Consider the following 22207-nt stretch of genomic DNA (forward strand, 5'->3'; position numbering starts at 1 on the left):
TTAGCTTTAGGAAACTCAAAAGCTGTTGTAAACAAAAATATCCCCAAATAGTCCATAGTCAAAAGCTATAACAAATAAAATTACCTGAAACTATTTGCTGAATCATCTGTTTTCTTAGGCAATATTTTTCACAAAATGAATGAGATTTGAACAAAACAAAACGCAATGGGCTAGACCATGAGTTAACATGGCAAAATAGTTCTTGAATGTCAACCATGAGTCTAAGTCTCCATCATGTGAAGGAATAGCTGAAACTTTAACAAATGGGAAGGATTCTAAGATAAGCAACATTTAATGAAATGCCTGAAGGGTCATCCTACTTAATTATGAAATCTGAACAAATAAGAAATAAAAAAATAGAGAGAGAAAAACTCTGTGGTATTTTACTAAATGGAAGAGAAGCAGGCTATGGTCTCTTGCTTGCATCTTTTACTTCCAAATGACTAAATCAAGACTTCTGGCATGAAGTCCATCCTGTAACATATCTTTGTGTGGAGCTGCCTTACACAGGATAAATGCCCATTTGTAACAGCAATACTGGACTTCAAAATTGGGGATTTGTGGACCAGGTCAGGTACTGGTCATACAAAGATGTGAGGCAAAGGCCTTGTCCACAAAGAGCTTCCAGTACAGCTGAGTTAGGACAATGGATCAACAGCAAGTAAGAAGTTAAAAAGCAAAGGGATGAAAGTTATAGAAAAGTTCTGTGGGTAGTCAGGGTACAGAAGACATCAGGGAGAGCATCTCAGAGGAAGGAACAATTTTCAGGAAGACAAAACCAAGGAACAGTCCTCCAGGCAGACAAAACACAAGCACGTGGCAAAGCACACCAAGGGAGAGAGCAGAATGCTGAAGCCAGGTGTTTACACAGGAAAGCAGAGGGGTGAGGAAACAGAGGAGAAGGAGGAAAACATAAAACTTTGACTCTTATCAGGTGAGTTATCACAAACCTGCTCCCACTCCATCTTTGAATATGTGTGTGTGTGTGTGTGTGTGTGTGTGTGTGTGTATATATATATATATATGTATATATAATTTCATATTATAAAACTTCCATAATATAGTGATATTTTTTAAAAATGTACAAGTCTCAGACCCAATTTACTTCAGAGGACATTATGGAGCAAGAGAAGATGTACTTTGGGGGTGATTCATAAATGTTCCATTATTTTTTGTGTTAGGTATTCCACTAATTCCCATTTTAGAAGCCAAAGAAGTTCAAAGTCAAGCAGTGTTTCGAAGGTTTCCTCCACCAAAAATAGTTTCTATGAATGAAAAAAAAAGGATGGACCTCTAAGATATATACTGGATTCTTAAAACACTTCCTTCTGATACTGAAAGATGGCTGGAGAAGGAAAGAGAAGGTTCAGGTTTACTAATATCATGAATTTAGGACTATGCAATTAAATAGCCCATGGAGTTGCCAGTCTGAGTGCAAGACTCTTATAGGAGAAACACATTCTGGGCTTGTTACATGATTGCTGATAAGTTTCATAACCTATTTAGGATAGTTGGGTCAGCTGCAATAAGTGGGGCTTAATTACAAGATCTTTAAGATCCCATCCAAATTCCCTACTGTATGATTATGCAACTTGTATTTATAAGTAATTAACAAGTTGATTAAAGAAATGAAAAAAAAAAAAAAACAGAATCCTTTGATGTTATGAATTACCAAGTCCTCTGACAGCAAATAATTATAGTGGTCTCTGGGAAAAAGCACTTGACAGGATCCCAACAACCTTAAAACAATACTGATTGCAAGGACAAACAGCTTATCTACCCAAAGTGACAGACATGTCACTTGAGAAAAATTAAATTAACCTATGACTCCAGAATATAATTGTAGTGAAGTAACATTCCTGGTCAGTCTTCAGACCTTTAGTCACTACTTTGAATTTGACTTTCCATGGAAATTAGACTCTGCCATTGCATAGACTCTTGAATTCAAAGAAAGGGAAACAAAGAGACTGCAAATGAGACAGACTGGGTCAAAAACTCTAGGATAGGATTCTGGTTACTCTACCTGTTTGTTTTCTGACTCTAAGATTGAGACATAAAGAATAAAGAAAGAAAACCACATAAAAACATTAAATAAAGCAAACTATTTGCATCATGTAGTTTGTAATTGCTAAAGGGAAGAAATGCTCAATTTCACTTTTATTATTCCTCCTTCTTAGAGAGAGAGAGAAAGAGAGAGAGAGAGAGAGAGAGAGAGAGAGAGAGAGAGAGAGAGAGAGAGAGAGAAAGAGAGAGGAGAGGTTTTGTCTCAAGATGACGTGTGCGTTTCTCAGTGTGAAATGAGCAAATGATGGGATGTGCACAGATCACTGACCCTAGAAGTTCTAGATGCATGGTCACCATTACTTACTTTTATTTTGTGTGAGAAATCTAAAACTCAGAAAGATAAAGCATCTCAGATAGGCTCACAGTTTTAAATGTTCTGAAGCTGTGTCTCAAATCCTGAAGTTCAACTCAGCAGCCTTTGTTCTTGTCCATCTACTAAGGACCTGTTGAACAATTTGGGGTATCATCTATCTATCTGATCTGTCTAATCTTCACCTTTACATTGCCAGATGTGTAGCAGATGGATTGTTGAGGCACAGCACTAAAGAGGAGACAGTGAGGATACAGGAAGCTAACAAGTGATAATTAAATTTGGAACAAGATGATGACCATGGGAATAATGAGGAAAAATGCCAAGAATAGAGTTTTTAGAATTCTATAATAATTGGCACCTGGTTATATAGGCAGCAAGGAAGGAGATAAATGATAGAACATTAGTTAGAGAGAGGGAAAGATATGGAGGTCAAAGCACTGGAGTGCCTGAGACACAGGCCCCTGACCAGCCAGGCAACTAACTGCCTAAGCAGTGTGCAGGTTGCAGGGGGCCTGAGCTCAGCCCAGTTCCTGGCCAAGCTGGAGCTCCTGCCACCAGGAAGGTGTGCTTTTGGTGAAAACAGATCTCTGTTACAAATCACACCAGTTTAGAAAAGGCTTTGCTGACCAAATCTCTATGTTGGGCTTTAAGTTGAAGCCATGGTACTAGATGAAATTTTCAGAGGAAGAAAGACAAAGGAAGACTCTCAAATCAAGGAGATGGGAAGAAGTCAGGAGCCCTCTAAAAAGAGGAAAGGAAAATGCCCAGAGAGGAGAGGAACTCTGTACTAACACAGGACCCTCAACATCCAAGGCAGAATCATGTTGAGATGCGTGAGAGTAAACAGAAATGACAGAACAGAAGGTAAAGGACAGGATTAGCAGGCTGCTGGATTTAACCATCCATTCAGCCATGATCAGGCCCCTCCAAGAGGCGATTTCAGTGTTGTGGTAGAGATAAACACCAAACTGCAAAGGGTTATGGAGTCAGAGGGAGGTGAGGAAGCAGAGACAGAGCACCGAAATTTTTCTTGGCACCAGAGAGAGAGCAGAGAGCGCAAGGTTGAGAAAGTTGAGTGTTTGTTTGTTTGTTTAGTGTAGCAGAGGCCTGAACGGTGGTTGTACCCTGAGGAAAAGCAGAGGTGCCAGTAAAAGGACATGATTTATGAAGCAAGTCCTGCTTCCATCTTTATAAACATTTTGTTTAAAAATTCCATAAACACCAGTGGCCCAGGAAATGCTTTAGCAGATATTCATTAACAAAATGACAGCTCTTTTAAAATGTTCCCATAGCTATTACATGTGTATCACTCCTTGTGTAATAAAAACTTCTGGCGTGGAATCTTGACCTCTTTCTCAGCATGAGAACTCTTCAGTTCCCTGGGGATTTTCAGAGAATAGGGGACATGGTTGACCTCTTACTCAGACAGAAGGAAACTATGCTTTCACTTCCTGCCCCTGAGTGAATCTATCACCCTAGTCACTACCTCTTTTGTCTGAATATAGAAATCAGACTGAAACTTGTAAGTCTAGGTTCTAGATGAGTTAATATTTCTGTGCTTAGTTTGCTTACTCTGTAAAACAAAACAAAACAAAACAAAAAACAAAAAACAAAAAACAAGCAAAACCTGTATGTAAAAGAATGCTTATCCTAATTTTATTCACAACAAAAAACACTAAAACACAATGCAGGTCCTGATACTGGGAGGCAAGTTCTGTTATGTTCTGTTATGTACAGTATAGGCATAGAATGGAATACGACACAGCTGTATACCGTTTTTTTTGTTTTGTTTTGTTTTTGATTTTTTTTTTCCTCCAAAGCATTCTGGCTGATACAGAAAATGTTCCCATAATGTCTACAGTAAAATAAACAAAAAGAGAAAAGTGCATTGGAAAGCTATACTTCCCTGTCCTTGAGCTCTACTTTTGGAATTATTTACTATAGATACTCCATGCTTTTTCTTCATAGCAATTCAGAATTCCAAATTACTGTTTGCTAGTGGCAATTTCATAATTTATTAAATGGCATTGCTTAATGAAGTGTTCACATTTAGCATGAGCCAACAGTAAATTAAGCAACTCCCATAATAAAACACAAAATGAAACATAGCAGTTTCAGCTTCGTTTCAGTTGTCAATGCTGTTTTAATTTAAGGTTTAAAACCAGTATTCATTCAACAAATGTTTATTGCATGACTACAAAAAAACAAAACAAAACAAAAAAACCAACAACTGATCTTGGGCACATCACCTTTTAAATTGTCCTGAAGAACCAATTTAGTACATTACACAAAGGACAATATAAAGAACATATGTGAGTCATTTTGAATATCTTTTCTTTGCTGGGAGACTACAGTTGCAAATGAACCGAATATAGATTTTTATTAAAACAAAGCAGTGATCTCTTTCTCTGTTTAACAACTTCAAAAATCTCAGTAGTTTCTCTTTCCTGTTCATAACCAACTGCAGTAAGCTTGATGGCTTCTTGGAAAACACAAATCCTGCTCCCTAAATCCAGTTTAGAAGGGCTGGATTCTGAGGGTTCTGGGGACTTTCCATGAGGTTGTGCTGTAAAGAACCCTTGTAAGTTGCCATCAGTGAGTGGCAACATGCTTTAATTTATTTAAGTGACTTCTTCCCTTTCCAGTTTTTTAAAACAATGTATCTTGCTAAATTGGAATCTTCCTAAGTGTGTATTCAAAACGACTTGGACTTTTTAGGAATTTAAATTTAGGTTGTGCAGTATTACAGTTCTCATTGTAAAATGCACATCCTTTGATATGTTAAATTTCCTATTTAGGTATGAATGTGAAAATTAAATTTTGATGAAAATGAAAGACTCAGTCAAGTGAAGAACAGCTTTATTGCCCTGACTTAAGATAGTATAGTTTCAATTTAAAAGAGCCATGTTTCAATTAGAATAACATTTTATTTTAAAAGAAGCCATGCAATTTAACTGAAAGACACAAGGAGCAGAAATATGCAAAATTTCTAGACAATTTCTGAGACAAAGCTTCCAACTACATGTAGCTCTCAAATTCCCTGCTTCAATAAAAGGTAGTCCCCAAGCCATTGTTTCAAGCAGAAGAGTTTGTCATATATGCCACAAGAGGCTTTAACAATCAGAAAAATTTTCTATGGTGACTATGTAAAAACTTGTATTAAAAAATTAAGATGCTCAATTAATTTTTTAATTAAAAAATTAAAAAAGCCTCACAATTCTCAGATGCACGATCCATTAATTAGCGAAGAATTCTAAGTAAATTTGGATTGTAGAATTGTCCTGGATTCAGTTTATAAATTTATGAATCTACCTACTGTAGTCAGTTGGGATTTTTTCCTTGCACAGAGTAAGATTAATAAAAATTATTACCATGGTTATCAAGATCATTGAGAAATCAGTAACTCATTTTTACTCTGAGAAGCACATCAAAGTGTTTGAAGATAAGAAAACACATACTCTCATATATTGCACTATTACATTGAACATATATGGTTTGGAAAATGGCTTTATAGTATATTTCAGGTTAAAAGAACTTATAAATTCGGTTAGAACATAGCTCAATAAATCAAAAAAATCATTCAGAAAATTAGCCTTGCCTTGTTCATTTCTCCCCCTAAAGTATAGAAGTACTATGCAAACTAGGAGTACTTTTTCCTTTTTTTTCTCTTTCCTACAAAGCATTGTTATGCTCTTTCCCAACTATGCATGCATGTAAACAGTGTGTGCATGAATGGGACCCAAGTAAAACACTCAGTGCTTGATTAATATTAGTCTGCCCCTGGGGATCCAGTTAGTCTCTGATTCCTTGACACATACCTCCAGTAACTTTTTAGAAAGGAGAACAAAGAACACTCTCTGTTTTGGATGCAGGAACGTGTTACGTGTTCCAGCACCACTTCCATGGCAACCTCTACTACACAGCACAACTGAGAACTCGGCAGGAGCCCAACGGCTCCTGAGCACCCAAAATAGATGTCACTGTGCCCATGCCCTTTCTCCTGAAAGAATTACTCCTTAGGCCAACCTCAGATGAAGTGATTGGCTCTTATTCCATCCATCCATAATTCTTTATAAAATTTTTTCCTGCTTTCTTTTTTTTTTAAATGCTCATATCACAAAATAAAACAGTAGTTGTAAGCAGTGGTTTATGGTAAAGGGAGTTGTTAGAGGTACACCAACTGGCTACACCAGTGAGTAAAGAATTCACTCTTTTTTAAATTTTATGTGGAAAGGGGACCTAAGTGGACAAAGCATGGCCTATAAAAATAATACAAGAATTCAAAAAGCATAGTGATTCTATGACCTTTGACATAAGAGGCAATAACCTCACACACCACAGGAAGGACCCCAGAGGTATCACTATTTTATCAAATGTATTTTCATGATGATAATGCAGAGCACTTCCAAAAACATAAAATTGTATTTAGTCCCCTCCAGAGTAAGAACAAACCATATAGTGGATTTCAAAAGATAATTATCTAGAAGTAACTGAATTCTTTTAGACACTTTTGGAGTTTCAGTAGTAAACTTTGTAAACTTCACTTTTTAGAAATTCTACAATACAAAGTCCTTAATTGTCTCCATTGCTTATTTAGGGACCAGTAGCAAATATGATATATTAGTTAGCCAGGTCCTCCAGAAAAAAGAGTGACACCTTGAATGACTGGGGTCCACAGGTCCTTTCTGTCCACTTCATGCTACTTTGGACTATTTCTCTTCTGCATTGGAAGCTCCTCCTGAGCTGAGGGACCTTGGAATCTGATTGCAAATGTCACTCTTAGGAGTGTTACTCCTTTAAGGTAGATGAACTTAGGGAAAATAAATTTTATTTTAAAAGAAAAAAGGGAGGTTTACTAGAATTTCTTAAAAGACAAATGAAGTAACAAGAAAGAAGGATTAAAATTAAATTTGATATAGAAGCAAGTTACAAATAAAACCCCAGTTTAGGAAAGTATGTTTCCCAGGTCATGTCTACCAAGCTGTGAAGAGCTACAGAGCCTGGACTGAATCAATTCAAGTGCCTGGACTTGCCCTTTCCTGGTCCCTTTATCTGATTGGCTCAATATTGATTCCATACTTCAAGTTGAAGGTGCATTAGCCCCCTCCCCCTCAGTTAAGAACGTTCTATCCATCCTGTAATGTTTAAACACATTCCTCCTTATCCAACATGAACAATAAAACCACATCAAAACCATACACACAAGATGCACACACAAAGGAACAAAGCTAAACTAAGCTTTAAAATCAAATAACGATTATCTCATCTCTGAAAACAAAACAAAACAAAGTCACCCTGTGGCTTCAGTTGTCAACAGTCACAAAACAATCCAGCTAAAAAGCTCAAATATTTTCAAAAGCATCTTCACTCTCAGCATAGAGGCGAGGTGGGAGAAAAAGAAGGACAAATGACCACTGAATCCTTGTCCCCAACACAAAGGAACCCTGAAGATTTCAATGAGTAAAAAACAGTACCTTATAAGTAACTGGTCTTGTCTACTCACAGCTGTTCCCAGTGCCGACTCTTGTTTAACTGTCTACTGCCTTCAGTTTAAAGTTAATTCTGTTGGCAAAAAAGTACAGAGCTTGTCTGGAAAATAATGTTTGGATATAAACCATTCCTTTCAAAGCAGTGGTAGCTATATTTAAGTTTTCATGTAGACAGGGATATGAACTCTTCCTGTAACTAATTTTCTTCCTCCTCCTTCCCTTCAGACTTAGTCAGTATCCTGCTATCCCATATATTGAAGAAAGAAGGGTGGGGGAAACGACAAGGAAATATACCTTAAATAATCTAGTATTTGAGCATTTAGAAAAAAAAAAAAACAGAAAAACACAAAGAAGAAGTAAAAACCACAGAAAACTCATCAAGATCTTAAATATAATTTAGCCCAATGTTTTCTCCTTATAGATGAGAAAACTGAAGCCCAGAGAAAATATGATTTATATGGGGTCACTCCCATAGTAGTTGGTGCCACAGTTAATAGATAACAGGTTTCACGACTCCCAGTTCAATGTTCTTTCCACTGTACTGATGTGCCCGAGAGGAAATGCTTTATCTTTTTCCTCTGTATCCTTGTATATTGAAAGGAGTTGGCTGGGAGCAGGAATACAATTAGGATGTCTCAATGAAAACACCTCCCTCAGCTTTAAAATCCTCTATATTGACAGTTTCCCTGTGATGCTCAATTTCTTTGCATACTTAGGAAATAATCTTTTCCTTTGCTATTTTTCCAGAATACTTTTATGATTCAGGAGTTGGCATTTTTCAGGGGATGTTAACATCCAACCGTCCTTGCAGAGAATGACTTTAGGGGATGCTGATGTGACAGTGTAAGATTAAGTCTTTGATATTTCCACCCAGCATCAGTGATGCTGTTACATGGCTCTTGAACTAAAAACACATTGACTCTTGCCTCGGATACCCATTTTCAACTTCTCAAGACAAGTTTTTTTAACCACCTCACACAAGTTTATTTATTATTAATTTGTTAATTAATTAATTTTGCAGTCCTTGTGATTGAACCTAGGGCCTTGTTTGTGTGAGGTAAGCTCTACCACTGAGCTACATCCCCAATCCCTACTTTTTTATTATTATCAATTAAATATTTTGATAATAAAAAAGAGAAGCACTATAAAAATTTTTATTTGGTGTTTTTCACATACCTTTTCCTACTTATATATGAAGAAATTGTTTTCCTCTAACTGAAGGAGTGGTGTTCTTATTATAATAATTTGAAAAAGAACCCCTTTGTGAAATGTATTCCTTCATTAATTTATTTAACAGATATTTGTTAAGCATTTATAAACCATACTTCTTGCCCTGAATATTAGAATAACTGGCAAGCAATAGCAACTTCAGAAAAGTGGGTAATTTTCAAACAAAATCAAAGGGTTTAAATGAGAAGTAAGACCAATTTTCCATAACTATATTTGTATTCATTCTCTCACTTTAAACATGTACCCTATATTTTTTTTTACAACCTAACCACTGAGTTGCCCAAATCCCAACAACCCCTTGCCCAGATCAGATAAGCCAAAATATGAAGTGGTCCAGATTGCATTCACTCTGGTCACCATCAATCTTTCTATTTGATCTTGCTCCTTAAATATTAAAGTGAAATCTGCTTTACATCCTGTAATTCAAAGATCTAATGAACAAAAGCTTAAATATTTGAGACCCATTTTCAAACTGTTACTCATTCTTAAACTTGCAACTCACTGTTTTTGAAATTTCTCATTTGCTTTAAAGTATTCAGTCTTATCCAGGTCTTTGACTGAAAGTAAGGTACTTAGGACCAGATAATTATAAAAGTGTAATACTTAAAAAGACAATTTAATTTCTTAAAACATATTTTCCAAAATGATGAGGAATTAATGAATGTGATATCAATTTTCCAACACTGACAAATGAACAACTGAGATTCGAAGCATAAATTTTGAGACAGAACTCTTGGAAAACCATACTTTATGTTCTTTGACATAATGGCAGGATCCTATTCTCCTTTCATTCTCAATTAGTGACATCTAATTAAGCTCTCTGCAAAGGTAAATCCAATGACATTAACACATAAGTTTACAGATTACATTCATATGTCAAATATAATGAGTTTGACATACTGATACATATTACTTTGATTTACTAAAACTATTCCATATTTTCTTTTCATTTCTTAAAATTTTTTTCTTGCTGTAGAACATTTTAGTTTTTATCAGTTAGAAGAAACAGGAAGGAAACTTGAGTAAAAACCTTGAAAGATAAGCAGGCCATGAGAGACCCAGAGATTTAGATGGAATGAGTCAAGGTGACTCAGGGTGCTGAGTAGCCTCAGGAAGGAAGGAAGGTGTGAAAAGAAGTTACAGGCAGATCCTCTGGAACAGAAGTGGGCTGAGCCACAGACAATAGATTATAGGTATTGAATTCAAGAACCAAAGTTTCTCAGAATAGGCTAAACAAGAAGGCAACTAGCAATTTTGGTGACCAGTGCAAGCAACAGGAAATTGGCCCTCAAACCTACTTTGTAATCCATGGCATGGTTCATCTCTGAAGCATGGAAGGGGAGCATGTGCTGTCAATATGTGAGCTCAATACAATCTAAAATAGCACAATGTTTCACAACCATTTAAAAAATTTTTGTTCCTCTATATTTAGGTCCTTTGGATATTCTCCAGGTTGCCCTGCTCTGGCAATGTTCTCAATTTCAGAATCCTAGAGGAGTTTAGAAGGGAAGAACTAACGGTTTGAAGCCTGAACATGCAGTGCTGACTTTCACTGATGGGTAAAGTACTTAGAGCAGAGGTGAACTCTAGGGCAGGCTATATTAATAGAGGCAAGCAGTGGGAATTCTCTAACTCTTGATCTCCTCCTCTCGGTTTTCAGGTTTACAGTAACACTAGAAGAGGGTATGTACTGAAGCATTCCCAAGCTCTTTGGTGATAGCAGCGAGGTTAGTGACTGCATGAATAGCTACTAGATTACAATATTCTATGGTAGGAGAAGATTTCATGCCTGTGAGTTTTTAACAGTTCCAAGTAATACATACCATTCCAACGGTCATAGAATAACAAATCTCAAGCATCAACTCCCTTAAGCCAATTCAAGCACATGCTTCCTTTGCTGCCCACCTCCTCTCAGTCTGCTCTCCTTGGAGCAGCCAGAGTAATCATTCCCCAATCCACACCCACTAATGATTTCTCCTCTTGTCCATATTTCCCCTGCTTCATACCATCCAGCAGTTTCCCATCATTACTCTCCTTCATTCCAGTTGTTTCTCGTTGTTCTCTTGTTTCATGTTGTCCAATGATTTCCCATCATTCCCGTTTCATCTCTACAACAATTTCCAACTTCCCTCAGTATAAATTCAAATGCTGAAGTATGCTCTTCTAGGTATACATGATTTAGCACCTGTTTATCTTTCCTACTGAATTTCCCAACCAGCTGCTCCATTTGTCTAGAATGTTCCTCCATCCTATTTTCACAGAAATAGCTCCTTCTCCTCATTTAAGACTCATTTCCAATGTTGCCTCCTCAGAAAAAAGACTCTTGACCACTCTAGCTAACCATCCTCCTGCCCATATATACTCTTTATCCCATTTTGTTTCCTTGATTTTTCTTCATAGCATAACCACTACCTGGAATTTATTTTTGTGCTTTTTTACTTATTCATTCAAGTAGCTTGTTGAAATATGTTTACTCTCTTTCCTCTGGAATAAATTCAGAAATCTGCCAGAAGATATAAATAAGATCAGAAACATGAAATTTTGGTTTTAAAATCACATTATTTGCAGTGACCAGTACAGTATGCCATATAAAATAAGCATTTGACAAATATTTCTTTAATGAGTTAATTATATTTCCCAAATAGACTACTACTCCTCAGTCAACAAATATTTAGCATAAATCCAGTAGCATGAAACTAAGGCTACTCTTCTGCAAACAATTTAACACTGCAGATCTCCCAGTGACTCTGTAGCTAAGACTCACAGGAAGTAAGGAAAGAGCCTTAAATTTTACTAACATAAAGCCCAGATAATATTCTTTAGTAGCTAGAATATGCTCTTTGCACACACAGATTCACCTAACTAGATATATGATTGCATTTGCTAGAAGTTCTTACCAGCTTCCAGACATGTCCTTCATTTCCTGAACTCAATAGAAAGATTCTCTTATTGAAACAGCAGATATGCTAGAGTTAATTCTATCCTGTCCAGATGTCTCAAGTTGCTGCCCTCACCTGCCAGCTCTTCAGGAGCAAAAGGTAAATCCTTATACTTGCAACACATGTTTTCTAAATGAAAATTGTGGATACCAAATAATTTTGGAGAGGTGAGCTTACAGATAATTTAATTTCCCATCTCAGCTCTGCTCTACACTGATTCAGAGCTCTCCAGTCAGCTGTAAATTAGATTTCCTCTCCTATCTCATGTCCTACTGATTCATAATTACCTGTTCTACTGAGTCAGCTTCTCTGAGTCCTGGGGTCCAGACACCTTGTGGGATACTGTGACTGGTTCAAAACACTCAGGATCTAGTCACTCAGAAAGGTGACTGTGTGAAGGTAAGACAGAAAGACTGATTTTGTGATTTTTGTTGTTGTTGTTGTTGTTACTAGGGGGGAAAATGACTTTCCCCAAGTATCACAATGGACCTCCTATCAGGGAACCCAAGGAGAGGGAATTTTTTACCTGAGCCCTGATGCCACCCAGGAAGATAATTTCATTTAAAGTAAAAGAAAAATGTGGTCTTCTTTCCTATAGTGATGACTATATATGAATCTCAGTATATTAATGGCATTTGTTTTATCAATAAATCAAAGCTACAGACATTTATTGATAGGCTCTGATGCTTAAAGGTTTGTGCTAGCCAGGCATGGTGGTGCATGCCTGTAATCTCAGCAGCTCAAAGGCTGAGGCAGTAGGATCACAAGTTCAAAGCCAGGCTCAGCAATTTACTGAGACCCTGTCTCAAAATGAAAAATAAATAAAAAGAACTGGGGATGTGGCTCAGTGATTAAGCATCCCTGGGTAAATCCCCAGTACCAAATAAAATGAAACAAGCAAACAAAAAACCAAACAGCTTGTGCTAGGTTATGAAGTTTCTATAATTACTCCTTATCGTTCCTTGATAATATTTCTTTATCTAGAATAAGTGAAAACTTCTACCTTTGAATTTAATGAAACCCATATTTATGTAGCCCATAAAATGTGCCCAGTGATTGAGTGCTGAGAGAGAGAGAGAGAGAGAGAGAGAGAGAGAGAGAGAGAGAGAACACTGCCTCAAAACACTTAGCATTTGAAGGTGGAAAAATCTTACTGCCACTAGAGAGTTAATCATGGGGTTACAGGGGAGCATCAGAGTTACATCTAGTCAAGATCAGAAATAACCAAAGAACTCTTCCTCAAGGAGGTGAAACCAAAATGCCTTTTGAATGTAGAAGGAGAAATGGACTAACACTCTAGGCAGGGGACAGGAAACACTTGGTTCACTTCAAGTAGTTCCCCAGAGCTAGAATGTGGAATGAAGGACAAAAAGCAATGGATACAATATGCAAAAGGAAAGTTGGGCAAAAGTCATGTGTAGCAGTTTGGTTTTTATCCTGAAGGCAATGGGTAGTCAATTAAGGATTTTAATCAGAATATTTTATTTTTAGAATTCTAAGTGCTGAAACTAGTCAGGGACAGGTGGTCTGAAAGACTACTAAAGGCATTGTTTCTATATCCATGTGAGACATTGTGATGTCTGAAATTGGGCAAGAGGGACAGAGTGACAAAGATGGCTTCAAAAGATATTTTTGAAATTTCCACTGGTAGGAATATGTGACAAAGATAAACTTCTTTCCAAAATTTCTATAAATTCATTACTAAAAAGTGTATCTAGTATAATTGGATGAAACTAGTATGTATTAAGTTCATTACAAAAAATGATTTTTTCATAAATTCTATTTACAGAGAAGAAAACTGAGGCACACAGCTTAATAGGGTAATAATAGAATAATACAATTTGGACTTATGTTTACCTGACTACAAAGCTCATATTCTTTACACAGTTACCTGTCTTTTTGAGGGCAATGTAAATTCTGGACACTTTAAAACTTGGACATTGGGTGATAAGCCTTGAAAGTACTGTTTGGAGTATAATCTGGCAGTGTTCATAGATTCTGGAAGCAGAACTGTTTAGGTTTCCTAGGTATCAGCACGTTCAAAATTGAGTTCAACATACAAATAGTTGTATTTGCATAGCTTCTATGAAACTCCATGTTTAGCTATCCTGCAAAGCACAAATCCTTCATCAAATTCCTCTTGGTAATCTAATTATTTTTAAGCTTGAGAGACTTATTCACACACTGTATTAGGACAGCCAGTGGAAACCAGAATGAAAGTGGACTTGGCAGATAGCCTAGTTCAATCAAATCAAATATCAAGTTTTGAGTTACATGGAGTAAGAAGGATAACTCAGTTTCAATGAATCTAGGAAGGCAAGAGGTAAAACTTTAAGACACTGGAAACAGAAAGGGACAGACCTAGCTCAAATGGAAGAAAATGCTGAGATCTGCCTTAAAGGAAAATATAGAAAAATTCCTTCTCTAGCATATTTTGTACTCACTATGGGTAGAATAACATGATTGACCAAACCTTAACTCCTTGAGAATAAAAGGAGGTATTGTTGTTAATTACAATGGGACTCCAGTTAAAAACCAAGACTCTTACTGCAAAGTTGGACGTATTATCACCCAATTCAGGAAGTAGGCATTAATGCTGACCTTCAGATGATGATAGTTGTCAGGAAATGGGCATAAGACACAGAATAGCTAGTTCCTAAAGTGAAGCAAGACAACAAATTCAAGAATTCTTGCACAATTTAACATTATACTCAAAATTCAGTAATGAAATCCATAGCAAGTGAAATTACATTAATAATTTTAGACCCATATTTTCTTTTATTAAAATATGGTGATGGTTTTTCATTATGAGAGTGACAGATAATAAGTTTTGATGGTTAATTTTATGTGTCAACATGAGTGGGCTAAGGGATGCTCAGGTAGCTGGCAAAACATTATTTCTGGGTGTGTCTGTGACAGTGTTTGCAGAAGAGATTAGATTTGCATCAGTGAAGAAGATGCCCTCCCCAGTGTGGTGGGCATCATCCAATCCACTGAGGACATGAATAGATCAAAAGGGGAAAGATGGGTGAATTTTCTCTCCCTGTTTCACCTGGAACATCTACCTTGTCCTGCTCTCAGACATCTGTGCTTCTTGTTCTTGGGCTCTGGGATTCAGATTGTGACTCACTCTCTTATCTCCCCTGGTTCTAAGGCCTTTGGGTTTGGACTGTGCTTTAGTCAACATATTTTTGCTGCTGTGACCAAAAGACCCAGCAGGAACAAATTTAGAAGAGGAAAAGTTTATTTGGGGTCACACTGTTGCAGAGGTGCCAGTTCATGGACCACTGCCTCCATTGTTCTGGGACAAAGGTGAGGCAGACCATTATAGCAGAAGGGTGTGGCAGAGGAAAGTAGCTGAAGACATCACACAAGGAAGCAGAGAGAAAGCTTCACTTAACAAAGATAAAGTATATGCCCCAAAAAGCATACCCCCAGGAACCTCCCTCCTCCAGTCACACCCTACTTGTCTACAGTTAGCACTCATGTAATCCCTATCGGGGATTAATGCTCCGATTAGGTAAAAACTCTCATGAACCAATTATTTCACTGCTGAACTTTCTTGCATTATCTCATACAGGAGCTTTGAGTGATAGCTCATATCTAAACCATAACAGACTGGAACCACACCACTGTTTTTCCTGGGCCTTCAACTTGCAGACAGCTGATCACAGAACTTCTCAACCTCTATTATCTTGTGAACCAATTCCTTGTAGTAAATCTGCTCCTGTATATCAAGGTATCTCCTGTTGGTTGTTTCTCTGAAGAACTAATACACAGATACATACTGTCTCGTTTCCTGTATAATATTATGTTTTTGTATAGTGTATTTGTATAAACAAGTTGGCTATAAGATAGAAAGATATAGTAGATGGTTACCCTCAAACTACCTTAATTATTTAAAAATAAGCACAGACTTTATTTCTTCAATGTATTAACCATCAGTGAGTCAATTTACATACACCCAACTGAATCAAACCTGGATCCATTCTTTTCCCTGACTCCTGAGATTTTTTCTGAGATGAGCATATTTTTTTCTTACATGGCAAGGTTCCTTCCCAGGATAGACAAAGAGGAAGATGGGCAAGCAAGGAAAAAACTAACATTTCCAGGTATAGACAGGAGATTGTAGCCAAAACTAATTACATTTCCAACCTTGATTTAGTCTGCAACTAGCTGTGTGACCTTGGACAAAACATTTCACTTCACTGGGGCTTAGTTTTCTCTTATATAAAATAAAGGGATTTAGTAAGATTATCCTGAAGGTTTTTTCAGATGTGAAATTTAGCTATTTGCTGAGATAATTATCTCCCATATGTTTTAAATTTGCTTGAGGTTTATTTATCTTTGAAGATTGAGAGGATATCTGTTATGTCATAAAGAAATTAAAACTGCCAGTTATTGACAAAACAACTCTAAAGGCAATAATAATAATGACTTTTAAGACTCCCAAGAATACAAACATAGGGAACAGGGAGATATTTAATTTTTTTTAGTATAAAATAGGACTATTAGAATTTTCTTATGGGAAAAGCATCAATATGAGATGCCAAGTCACATTGTGCTTAATAATTCTTAAGTATTAAGCTATTTCAGTTCCCTAGACATTGGGATCAAGGTTTCATGAGTTTATGCAGAAAAAATTTTTTCCTCAGAAGTGTAAAGTTGCTTCTTTCCCTACACTGTCATTTTTCATAATGAAAGACTGAATCCACCTTTGCAACACAGAATGTTGGAAAGGAATAAAAGGAAGCATCTCTCTGGTCTGTAATCTTTGACATGTTCCTAGACACAAGTGTATTTTAGAAAATAATGAAAACAAATTGTCCATCACTGCTAGGCAGCCCCAAGCTCCAGAGCAACCAAATATAAGAAGCCAAACTTTTTCTTCATACTATTTTTATTGCTATTTAATAGAGAATTAATATACAAAAGTGTGTTAAGAATAGAGTATAAAAATTAATAAAGTTCCTACCCCTTCAACATTCACAAATACTATTCTTAAGAATCAACAACTATAAACTCTCTTCTCCTCTGTCCCTAACCCATGGAACTTATACATACAACTTATCAGATGGCTAAGAAAAAGAATTCAATGGAATTCTAGATGCATAGCAAGATGAGCACCTAATACATGTTTACTGATTTGAATGGATGCATGAATCACATCGATGACCCCAATCCCATCCATGTGGGAAAAGTGGCCAAGAAATAATCATATGAGAATTGACTCCCTTCATATCCAACCCTCTTTATATCAAGTGTTAATGGATTCTTTGTGTGTGTGTGTGTGCCAGGGATTGAACTCATGGGCATGTACCACAACCCCATCCCTTTTTTGTATTTTATTTAGACAGGGTCTCACTGAGTTGCTTAGAACCTCACTAAGTTTCTGAGGCTGGTTCTTTGAATGGTTTTTAATTATTGATTATTTTTGATGATGTCTATTTCATTACCACTGTGATAATCATGCCCTTTATCATAAATTGGGCACTCCTGTATGTCATTCACCATTTTAATCATTACTTTGTTTATTAATCAATTAAAAGGATCTGTTAATATAAATATCTTTGTTGAAGTCACAGTATCCAAGAATTCAGAGATGTTGATTTGTTTTATGTCAGTTAATTCTTAGGTTCAGTAGGATACTCTAAGAGAGAAATTTTTCGTCTCTTACACTAGTGGTCTTCTTTTCAGTTATGTCTATCTTGATTCTAATTTGTTAGATTTTAAAGGTCCTTCAGTTTTCAATTTGCCTCCTCAACTTAGAAATCGCCTCCCTCCCCTTTTTTTCCTGCTGTTTTATTACTCTGCCTTGGAGTTCAGGTATACCAACTTCAGGGTCTTTTTAATAAGTTCTTATAAGGTACCTTCTTTAGGTACTTGTGGAGGACTTTATATTTCCACATGTTTTCATCTGTATTCGCCAGGCCATTCTCCTTTGTTGTCATCTTTCTTTCCTTGCTTTTAAGTACTTTACTTTTATTGGTACTATTTTGCTATAGAATGCTTGCAAGTTGTCATGTCAATTCATTTTGTTTTGCTCATGGTTAACACAGCAGCCACATCTAAACAGTGTTTCTCTGAAATGGTAAGGGCAAATCTCTTTGACATTCTTCCCACCTTGTAAGAACACTATTTATGTTTTCTTCAGATCAAAGATGATTCTGCAGGTGTTGGTACATTTCTTTGGCTATACACTCAGAATGTCTCCTTATCCTCAACAGCCATTTCTAAGAGCTAAGTTGAAAACAAAAGTTAATCATGTAAGCATGATAGTCTCATAAACATGAGCTGTTTCTCCAGATTCACACATCAGAGGATCATTTGTCAGAGAAAAACAAAAATAACAGTCTAATTCAGACTTGTTAATATCAACTGGGAAAGATTCACTACCACCCCAACTAAAACATACTACTGAAATTTTAAAACATGTTCTCTTTAATAACTTGCCTTTCTCTGGTAATCTATATGGCAAAGAACCGGAGTCATTCCCCTTCTTTCTCTCCCCAGGTGCTCAGGTTTTGTTGCTGCAAACACTGTTCAAATGTCCAGTGCTCTTGGGTGTACAGATTTGCTTCCTCCCTCTCCCGCCCCAGGAATTCCATAAACCACGCTGCAGTCTTGGGGTGTGCAGCAAAGGAGATGAAACATTCACCTGTGAATGTGTGAGGGGTATGTGTGTGTGTGTGTGTGTGTGTGTGTGTGTGTGTGTGCATGTAGAGATAACATAACACATGCATAGGAAATTACATCTAAGAAAGAGGCACTCATATAAAAATGATTATTTGGGAACAATTCCATAACCTGAAGACTGGACCTAGTAAAGAAAAATAGGCCATTTATATAATGTTGTTAAACTTTAAAATTGTGAGAGTTTTTGTTTAACTTTTAGAAGCAGAGAAAGGCAGATGGATCCAGTATTGTTTGCTGTTCTCAAGTTAGAGCTAACAAATGACTTTAGTGATCTATTTCCTAGAAGGAAGCACCTGGCAAACGGGGAATTTTATATTTTCTCTTATTTTTGCTTTGACTCCAGAAGAATTTAGTTGTTTTTCACATGCTACATTTCATTGTTCACTATCATTGGTCTCCAAGAAATAAGTGCACTTTCTGGGGTCACATGGCAGTCACATGCATAAGTGCCTGGGGATCTACCTAAGAATTCAAATTGTTTGTGGTCCCCAGGTGGAAATGGAGATCTGAGAATTTGAATTTCTCACAAATTCCTGGGTGCTGCTACTACTCAGAGGGCTACAATTTTGAGTGACAAAAATGCAGACACCACTGACTTAAATCAACAATTCAGTTTTAAGGATCTAGAAGTGCAAGATGGTTGAATTGCACCACAGACTTTCATGCAAGTACAGAAAAGTCCAAAGTCATCTTCAAATATTTTTATTATTCTCTCCATCCTTATTCTTTGCTTTTGTGTCCACTTGGACACACTTCCCTTCTCCATTTCCTTTTTCTAATATATGAAAGGATAGTGAATCATAATATTCAGGATTAGGAAATGGGGACATTATTTTGATGACTGTTCTCCCCAGGGCTTTACGAATTTTGATTTTGCATTACCTTGTTGATGTAACTTTAGGCTGAAAACAGATTGCAAGTACAAAAATATCTGACTCAATGGTAAAATGCAGCAAATAAACATGTTTAATGTTTGCACACTGTAATCCTTAAGGGTGGAAATAAAATAAATTCATGCCGACACAAACCCCCCACAAGTTCAAGTGATTGAGTGTAAACCTATTTCTGTTTTGCTCTCAGCTTTTCATTATCAAGGAACTATGCTATAAGAGCTATGTGTAAGATTTCATATTTTAAAAGAAAGCGTGCCCTGCGTGGAGGTGCCTGCCTGTAACCCCAACTACTCAGGAGGTTGAAGCAGCAGGATCTCAAGTTTGAGACCAGTCTGGGCAACACAGTGAGACCCTGTTTGAAAATAAAATTCAAAGAACAGCTTGGTTGTAGCTCAGTGCAAGGCAAGTGTGGGATCCCAGTGGAAAAAAAGAAAGAAAGGTGACATATATGGACATTTCACAGCAAGTCCCACTAATTTGTATGACTAGTATATATTAATAATTACAATTTTAAAAAGTAAAAAGTAAAAGAAAGTTGCTATCACAGACTTTAAATATACTTACAATCTGAAAGCTGATCTCTGTCTTTAAAGCCTAGAATTAAGACTTTAAACCCACATTCATTCTTACTATCTCCAAAATAGTGCATTCTTAAATTGAGTTGTGTTCTTTCTTAATATATAAAAGCCTGCTAAATAAAAAGTAGTATCTATCCCTAGCTCTTTATTTAAACTACTCTTGTGCTTGGAGACCTAAGAGAATACATAATCAGTTACTAGGCTTAAGAATTCTTCCGTCTCTCCTCCCAAAATCTTTTATACATGTACCTTAGTAAATCTTTCCTAGTGCTTATTTGCTAAACATTAATTATTCATCCTGAATCCATAGATACCACTTATATACTCTAAACTTAGTCCACAAATCAATCAAAATGAAGATGTTATAATTCCAGTCACTACATAAACCAATTTATGTACCATGAACTGAACTATTCTCAAGTTAGACTCACCAAGTTCAGATACAAAGCACAGTTTTAAGCAATAGCTCCCTTTCTCCGAACTCCTCTTTTTTCTACACAGTATAGTATATTCAACTTAAAAGTTGACCTTCATTTAAATATCAACTTTCAGGAATTGAAATTTAAGGTTTGATTCCTATGTGAAGTAATTCATTTAAAAAGCTAAACAGAAGTTCTATTTTCATTGTATGGTACCTAATATAGATAAACCTTTTCAGAGATGATCAGTTACTTGGACCAAGAGGCAAAAATCTCTGGATCTTCTCTCTGATAAAATAGGATTTTATAGGGCAACAGATAAGTTTTGGTTCATTTAAACATAAACACATATAGAAGTAGTATAAGCTTTCTGACAATTATAATAACTGAACAGGATATCTACTTATGCCACACCAGAATTGCTAAGATAAAGGCCTCCATTTTTGTGAGCATTCAGAAAGTACTTTCTTACCCAAAAAGATTTTACTTATAGAAACAGAACAAAGGTAAGAAAGTGTCCTTGGTTTCTCCTCTATTCACTGCTGGTTTTAAAAAAAAAAGAGAGACTGGAGAAAAAGAGAGGGATATATCACCTATTTCTGTAAACAGCTCGACACTAACAAAATCTCAGATCTTGCTTCTCAATCAATACTGAGCTCTATGGCTAAAAGAGCTGCATCAAACCAGTGTTTCATCTGGTTAATGATATCAATAAAGGTTATCTCTACAAAGAATGAAAAGGTCACTAATCAAATTGCAATGACTCCCTCACATTATTATTGCTTGGGAATGCATTTTATTGATTGTTCAGCTATTCTTGTGTGGAATCTCCCCTTTAATGCATGTAATGCAGGGGAGAAGAATAATAAAATGTTGCCCCTCCTCCCCCGGAGCCAAGTGGATGTCTTCAGTATCTCTTTATGACAACTCAAAATAAAGTGAGGAGAGATAAAAAAATTAAAGGAAAACTGAAGAAATAAAAAGTTTACTTAGAGATCTCTTCCTGGTAAATAGAAACTGTGAATAATTTTTTAAGAAAATCTCAGTGCTGGAAATAAACTCCTTGACATTGTGCCTGATACAATGTTGAATTCTATATCATTTTAACTTGCAAATTAAAATTCCTCACAAGGCTTAAATTTTATTAGGAAACACACAAAGATAACATTAAAAAATAAAGTGATATATACACAGGATATGGAAAATATAGAATGTTGACTTTTGGATTTTAAGTGCAATGTTAATACAAATATTAATCATATTTATTGCTGCTTTTGCATTTCATAAGTGTTTAGTGTGGAAGACCATAGCTCTCTTATATTTGCTAAAAAAGGCATTAATCTGTGATTGTTTAGATGGTACTTTATTAAATATAGCATAGAATTTTGAAAATGTAAAGACTATCTTTCTATCACTAGTAATATTTCAGGAGTGTAAAAGAGAAATATTTAAATATGTTCACTCTCCAAAGTGAGGAAGTAGTTGAATAAACAGACAAAACTACCACAAGATAAATGAATAGCATTTCTGGACACCTCCTTTGCCCCTTGAAGGCTCTGGACACCTCTATGTTCTTCCTGGCTGGT

General features: G+C 36.2%; 1 protein-coding gene across 3 annotated transcripts in view; it reads right to left on the reverse strand.

Annotated features, from left to right (window-relative positions):
• The window catches only part of Arhgap24 (Rho GTPase activating protein 24), an 807091-nt gene that overhangs the window by 187412 nt on the left and 597472 nt on the right, over window positions 1-22207 (reverse strand). The window contains exon 1 of one of the 3 annotated variants that reach the window (XM_047566948.1): window positions 7852-8007. The exons of the other annotated variants lie outside the window; for them this stretch is intronic. The gene's annotated coding sequence lies outside the window, so the exon portion shown is untranslated. Of the gene's footprint in view, window positions 1-7851; window positions 8008-22207 lie in introns of those variants that run through there. 3 annotated transcript variants of the gene reach the window in all.

Source organism: Sciurus carolinensis, chromosome 10, assembly GCF_902686445.1.
Source record: "Sciurus carolinensis chromosome 10, mSciCar1.2, whole genome shotgun sequence".
Taxonomy (NCBI): Eukaryota; Metazoa; Chordata; class Mammalia; order Rodentia; family Sciuridae; genus Sciurus; species Sciurus carolinensis.